A 7,792-nucleotide genomic window follows, 5' to 3' on the forward strand; every position below is an offset into this window, starting at 1 on the left:
GTTTGCTATGCTTTCCTAGAATGCAAGCATCACATTGCTTAAGTTTCATAGGAATTGTAGGCAAACCAGTAACACCATTTTTCTTCAATAAGCCAAGGCTGTCATAATTCAAGTGTCCAAATCTAGCATGCCATAATAGACTTGATGGAAATGTACCTTCATCGTAATAAGAACTTTATGAGAAATTTTGTGCACGAGCATAGGTACCTTGTAGCGTGAGAAGTCTTTCTTCTTCTATCACCTCAACCTTGCCATCAAACATATGAATGGAGTGTCCTTGTTGGCGGATGTGAACCGAGGACAACAAGTTTCTCCTTAGCTGTGGGAGATATAAGACATTATGTAGAAGAAAGTCTGGGAGATTAGGAAATTTGAGCCTGATTGTGCTAAGCCCTGATGGCTTGAGTTTTGATTTGTATGCAAAGTATATTGTTCCATGAACATTGTTAGTAAATTCTTCAAAAAAATATCTTCTAAAAGTCATGTGGCAAGTTGCTCCTGAATCAAGCAACCAATCATTTTTCCAAGAAGCAAGTGAAGCATTAACCAAGGCTTCTTTTACTCCAATATTACAATGTGCCAAAACATAGTGGGCGGATTCAGGTGCTTTAACTTCTCTTTGTCATTGGTTTTAACTTTGGGTTGATTTCTTTCCTGCTCAACTCTGTCCCAAGGCAACTTGCACGTGGATGCATCATGTGATCCATCTCTATTGCAACATATGCAATGAAAATCATACTTTTCTCCTTGAGAGTGTCTGCCCCCCTTGCCTCTGAAATTTCTTCTTCTCTCTATGTGTAAGACACACAACTTCTTTAGAAGACTGAGGAGCTGTCTTCTTCCCAAAAGCTTTATTTCTCTCAGCAAATTTATTCACAAGGGAGTCAAAGGTAGTTTCTTTGAGGTTTCCATTTGCTTCAATGACTCAAGATAATTTGAATAAGTGGGATAAAGTTCCTTGAAAAAAGCTATCAGAGGAATGTCTAGTTTAACATTAGTGACTTAGATATCATGCATAATGGATTTTACTTTTGACGCAAGAGAAAGAGGATCGTCATTTTCTAATTCAAGACTGAACAATTTAATCATCAATTGGACAACTTCAAGCGTAGAGTGTGAGTCATAGAGTTCCTTCAATTTTTGTAAGGCTTTAATGGCATTCGAAAATGGTGAAATATGGAGACTCACCTCTTCATTTACAGATGCTGCAATCAAGGCATAGGCCTTGCTATTCTTGTTTCCCCAAATGGTGAATTCCTTGTCTGAGGTAGGCTTTGCTAGTTCATTGTTTCTTTCTCTAACACAAACTCCTTTCCACAACTCATTAAAAATGAGAGTGTGTTTGATCTTTCGTGACCATTCTGGATAGTTCTCTTTGCCGGAGAGAACCACTCCAACTATAGAGATCAATGAACGCATTTAAATGTGTTATGTTTAAAAAAAAAATGCTCCTCTGTTGGTAGAAATTTGCACTTGTTGTGTAAACAAAACTGTGAAAATATGATTCTGATATGTAAATATCAGAGGTATATTTGGGGAAGGGGTTATATGTTGGAGGAGTTTTAACGGGGGAGGGGTTATGTAGTGGAGGAGTTATATGGGGGAGGGTCTCCACGATAGGTAGGGGCATGTAGATGGTATGGGCACATAGGCGGAGTATTGATGTAAGTCCACGGTGGGCGGAAATGGGATCAACAAACACAACACAATATTATATTAAAAAAGGCGGAGTGGTATGGTGGATTCATATGGTGGTATGAGCCAATGTTCAACGTAATCTCCAGCAAACACAGTATGGAGTATGGATTATGGGGAGCACCGACTATGCAGAAGTTTAGATGGAGTGCTGACTGATATATGGTGTAGCAGATTCGCCAGCACGAGCGTTGTATGTGGACTGTGGCGGAGAGGACAATGTTCAACATTGCAGAGGGGAGTCGACTATGGACCAGACATAAATATTCAGGAAATGTGCATTTGGGAGGGGGCTGAGAGGCCGAGGCACAGTTGGGAGAGGGCCAAGAGGCCGGGCCGCATTTGGCAGGTCGAGGTGTGGTATTCAACAGAAGTAATGTGACAACATCGAATTACAGGAGGTAATGTGACAACACATGTATATCGAGGAGCAACGTTGTATGGAAGCGTTCGAGGGAGGGTCGAGGTATAACATTGCGGTGAATTCATTGGACGACAAAAAATTAACACAGTCTACCAAGAGCAGAGCCACGAAAATTGTGGAAAGAGGAAGCACGGACCAAGGACATTCAATATTTCTTTCAAATCTTTATGCTTTTCTTCTTCAAACTGATTGCTCCAAACTTGACAACTTTTGTAAAATTCAATCCTCCATGCTCATTGCACAGTCTGCATAGTCGTCATTCTCATGGTTATGCAAGGCAGGAAATGGTAGGAAATGCAGGACAAATTTTATGTCAAAGGAGAATAATGACAGAGAATGACAAGATTTACAACACAACAACTAATTTTGGGAGTTGGCTCTGATACCATGTCATGCTAGGAGGTAACTCCTCAAATCAATTGTGATTCTTCATTAAGATTACTCATGGTTGTATACATGAGGGAGTGACTCTCGGGTTTCACCTCCTGATGACTCTTCCTTTTCCATTATTTACTATTTACATTGTTTAAAAGTGTTCACCCAATCCCCATGATTAGGTGTCAATAGGGTTTGGGAATGTATCATCCAAAGGTGATTCCTAGGCCTGGAAATCCCTATGGAGAACTATATTTGTATTTGTGTGATCTTTATGGAATTGGAGTTATGAATTTGAGGGACCACACAGGACCAAGTGGACCCAAATTTAGGTCAAGTAAGTGGAATTGGTAACTCAAGGATGGGCTTGACCTAATTGTGGAAGAGAATAGGATTAATGGACAAATCTTCTTGGAATAGAATGCAATGATCCAAATGAGGTCACTATCCAAGGGAAACCTAGGTCAAAAAATGGTCCCTAAGCTAGGTAATAAGGAGTCTCCTAGACAACTTCGCATGGTAATAAGTGTGAAAAATTGTGAATCTAACACATCAAAAACCCCTACTGCAATTACTAATTTACAATCTTCTACTTGTTTTTTGCATTAACAAGTTATTTAACTACATAAACATCGATGTAAACACTATTGCAGCCTACACAAATATACAAATCATGAACTTAAATAAATTGAGACAATAACACAAGGGACAATGTTATATTTTGACAATCGTCCCCGGGAAAACCCAATTCGGGAAAACTGGTGCAACATATAGAGGGTTTGTACTATTAAGCAGATTTCATAAATACAACCAGGGTGCTAGAAATGGCTCACCCAGTAGAGAATATCCTCAACAATAGTACCTCTATCTGGAGACATATATTTCAACAAATCAGTAAATGGATGATCAAACCCAACAATGACTATGGCTGTTACCTATGTTGGACAACAAAAGTTTCTCCAAGCACAGCTCTGGAACTGCATCACTCCACCAGGAGCTCTGTCACCCTCTCCCAGTTCAGAATTTGCTGATTTTCTCCCAGCCTGCCCCACAGAATCTCCTTAGTGCTGCCTATAAGGCCCAGCGTCAGCCTCTGTGGCTTCTACGTCTCAATGCGTCAACCCTCTACATCAGCTTTACGACCTTTGCATCAACCATTCTAGGGCCTGCGTTCTCTCTCCTGGCACTGTGCTGCCTCTCTGCTATGTATTCTTCAGCCTCGGATGAAAATCCCTTGCTAAACTTCCCCTCGCTGCAACTTTGATCACTAAATCGATTTCCTTAGTAAACCTAGCCCCATAAAATCAAATTTTTGATCACTTTTGGTGTGTCTCCAACTGACCCTCAAGCCTCCTCTTATACTTTTCCTGTTGAGTCTTCAACGACCGAGATTAAGTCCCTAATCAATGGGTAAGATTAGAACTGGCTTGATCCTTGTCACTTAGAAATTTCTCACCTATATTTTATTAATACACATTAATATTTTTATTTTCCTAAGTTTAGACTTAGGAACTCATTAAAAATATTAATTATTTTAATAACTCCTCATCCGAGTGGAATTTCTCCAAACTATTTTTGGGTCTTGGAGATCTCATGTGCCTTAGCCTCTCCACCAATTTTCAAGTCTAGAGCACAACTGCTTCTACCCAAAATCAACACTCCCTCTTAGCAAGGAATGTGTTATAGTAGTGTTTCCCAATAGAAGCACCACACTGATCTATGGCATCGGTCCTCTGTGCTTATGCTTGGCCTACTGTCCCACATCCATTGCACTACTACTTCCTATACTGTTGCCGATGAGACTGCCACTGCCACTGCTATATCTGTGCTACAACTCCCTCCCAAAATGCTGCCTCATGTTGCCCATAACACTGCCACTGCTAACTGCTACACGCAACTCAGTTACCAAGAATTAAGTAACTAACTTCACCCAAACACTAATATATTAGTTAGTTTGGAAGCCTCGTGCTGCTATCTTGTGCTCCCTCTGCTGCCATCTTGTGCTCCCTCTGCTGCCACTGCGCTGCTGCAACCTCTTCTGTGCCTCTCGCATTGCTGAACCCTCCACTACGCTGCTACAGACTTCTACACTCTAGCATTGCCTTGCCGCTCACATGTTGCTCCACCTGACCCCTGTCATCATGCTATTGTTTTTAGGGGCTTCCGTAGCAGGATGTGATCCAAGAGTTTGGGCGCCTCAAGGATCCTGCCCACCTGTAGCCCTCCCAACTACAACTCCATGTCTCCCCACCTCTTCTCTAGAGGTGCATGAGCACTCATGGCATGATCTTCATCAGTCTCGACATCCTTCTCCGCCTTTGCTGGAGCAACCTTTGAGTCGGAAGCTTCTGCCTTGCCTTTCTTTCTGGGGCACTGAGAGGCATAATGTCCCAGCTCCCCACAGTTGAAGCACTTGACCTTGGATATGTCTTTGTTCTTCCTCTTTCGTAGTGCCTGCTCTCTCGCTGATGCAAGAGCTACATCCTCCTCCTCCTCCTTCTTGATTCGAACTCCCTTACCGCTACTCCCCACCTTGGTTAGTGTCCTAAGCTCTTTCTGTCAAAGAGTTGCCCACATCTCCTCCCAACTGAGGAGAGTTGCTCTGCTGAAAATGCTTTGGACAAACGTCTCCCACTCCTCGGATACTGCATTTAGGACAGTCCTGACTAAGAACTCTGGATCTGGAGTAGAACCCATAAAAGTAACCTGGTCACCAATCCCCTGTAGCCTGAGAAGGAAGGGATCTATCTCCTGTCCTTTCTACATTTGATATGACCTCAATTGATTCTCTAGTAACATCTTCCGCTGCACAAAAGGGTCCTGGTATAAGGTGGTCAGGGTGTCCCACATCTCCTTTGTTGTTGTCTTCTCAGCAATATGTGGTATGACATGATCCTTGACCCCATCTAGGATCATGCATTTCAACTTCGCCTGGGCCTCCGCATACTTCTCAGCTACATTAGCATCAACTGGGACAACTACTACTCTTAAGGCATAGTCCTTGATGCCATGTTTGTCCAGGATTGCTAGGATCCTGGCTTTCTAGATGACAAAATTGGAAGACCCATCCAATCTGTCTTGATCCCTTAATCTGTTCACTACCATCTCTGCTCCTCTTCTATAGAATTCCTCTGAGTCCTGATTTCCCTCTCGGAAATCCTTCGACCAACCATCGAATCACTCCTCTCCAATCCTCCTTTCCCGCTGCAACACGGATCTAGATTTCTTGGCTAGAAATCCGGCGAGGTAGTGCTTCCCTCTACCTTGGTTCAGTCTCCTTAGACATTGTTCTACACTTATAGAAACAACGTACCACCAGCTCCACAAATCAAATCTGCACAACTCTCATAGGCCCACCAACTTGAAGAATCTGAGCCCTTCAGGCTCTGGGCAATCTCTGCGTGGGCTGAATGTGCTCCTCCCGACCCAATGCATCAATCCTTCCTGGCTCAAAATGATGATGTGGTTCTGCGTGAGCCTAATTTTCCCTCCTTTGCCTCTACACTAGCCGTGATGGCTGAAACTGATACTACATGGGCTCCTCCCAGCTATTGCGTCTTCCTCTCCCAACTCAGAATGCTGACGCAGGCACTGCGTGAGCCTCTGCATCACCTCTTCTGCACTACATCACTCCTCCTTTTGCCTCTCCGAATCTAGAACAACGCTGTCTCTTGAGACAATTGCTTCTCTGGTGTAAATTCTTAGACTTCTCGGCTGGTGTCTTCAGTCGTCTATGATCTGCAATCGCTCTGATACCATGTGAAATTTTTTGAATCTAACACATCAAAAACCCCTACTGCAATTATTGGTTTAAAATCTCCTACTTGTTTTTGCATTAACAAGTTATTTAACTACATAAACATCGATGTAAACACTATTGCAGCCTACACAAATATACATATCATGAACTGAAATAAATTAAGGCAATAACACAAGGGACACTGTTATTTTTGGACAATCGTCCCCGGAAAAACCTAGTTCGGGAAAACCGGTGCAGCATATAGAGGTTTTGTATTATTAAGCAGATTTTGTGAATACAACTAGGGTGCCAGAAATGGTTCACCCAACAACAGGGAAAATTTAAAAAACCCCCCCTAAATTTATAAATATAATAAATGGGAGAATCTCCATGGTATATAGGAAAAATGGAAGGCGATTTTATCAATAATATAATATGTATATATAATTTTTTGGCGAATCTCTCACCAGGCATGGCGAATATTTTACTCAATTATAAAATCTTGTAAGATCTTGGCAAGTCTTTCACTAAATAATAAAACTTTGTATGGATCTAAGACGATAGAATTTCCCCTTTAAATAGTCTATGCTCACATGAATATCATGGTATTACCATGGGTTATCATAAACCTAGAGCTTAAAAATTACTATTAGTAATTTATAAAAATTAATAAAATTAATAGTTGATTTTTATTTTAACCAAGCTAAAATGTTTAACCTACATTAAATTACAACATCCATTTTTACTCTTGACCAAGCCCCAAGAGGATCAAATATTTTTTCACTCTATGCTAGTTTGCATATCACGATATTTGATACCTCTCGGGGGTTAGTAGATCCAGAGATGGATCTATGCTGGTTTAATTAATTCCCCCATTTAAATAGGCTACATTCCAGGTGAATACCATGGGTCAATACCATGTGCCATTTTTATTTTTATTAATTCTAATATTAGGGTTAATAATGGTTTTTTGCATGGTATTGAAAACAATCTAGTCCATGGTATTTGTCCCATAGTATTTTTCCCATAGGTTTCACCTAAATATAACCCATTTTTTGAGTGTTCGTAAATATAAGGTGACTTATGGAGTAAATATAAAAAAAATGTTTTATTTGTTTACCATACCTCTTGTTTATTTATATTGTTATTAATTTACCATACCTCTGTTACAAATATGGTATTTGGCCCATAGGATTCACTTAAATAAAACCTCTTTCTTGAGCCTTCATAAATAGAACGAGGGTTATGGACTAAATATAAAAAGAGGTTTTATTTATTTACCATACGTCTAGTTTATTTATATTTTTATTTATTTACCATACCTTTTGAGTAAGTATAAAAAGAGGTTTTATTTATTTACCATACCTCCACTTTACTTATATTTTTATTTGTTTACACCAAGTGACTTATGGAGTAAATATAAAAAATGTTTTATTTATTTACCATACCTCTCATTTATTTATATTTTTATTAATTTACCATACCTCTTTTATAAATATGGTATTTGGCCCATAGGATTCACTTAAATAAAACCTATTCTTGAAAATGGGCGAATGGAT

Source organism: Pinus tabuliformis, chromosome 4_1 (genome assembly GCF_031772625.1).
Source record: "Pinus tabuliformis cultivar Carrire ecotype Pingquan chromosome 4_1, CPIR1, whole genome shotgun sequence".
NCBI lineage: Eukaryota > Viridiplantae > Streptophyta > Pinopsida > Pinales > Pinaceae > Pinus > Pinus tabuliformis.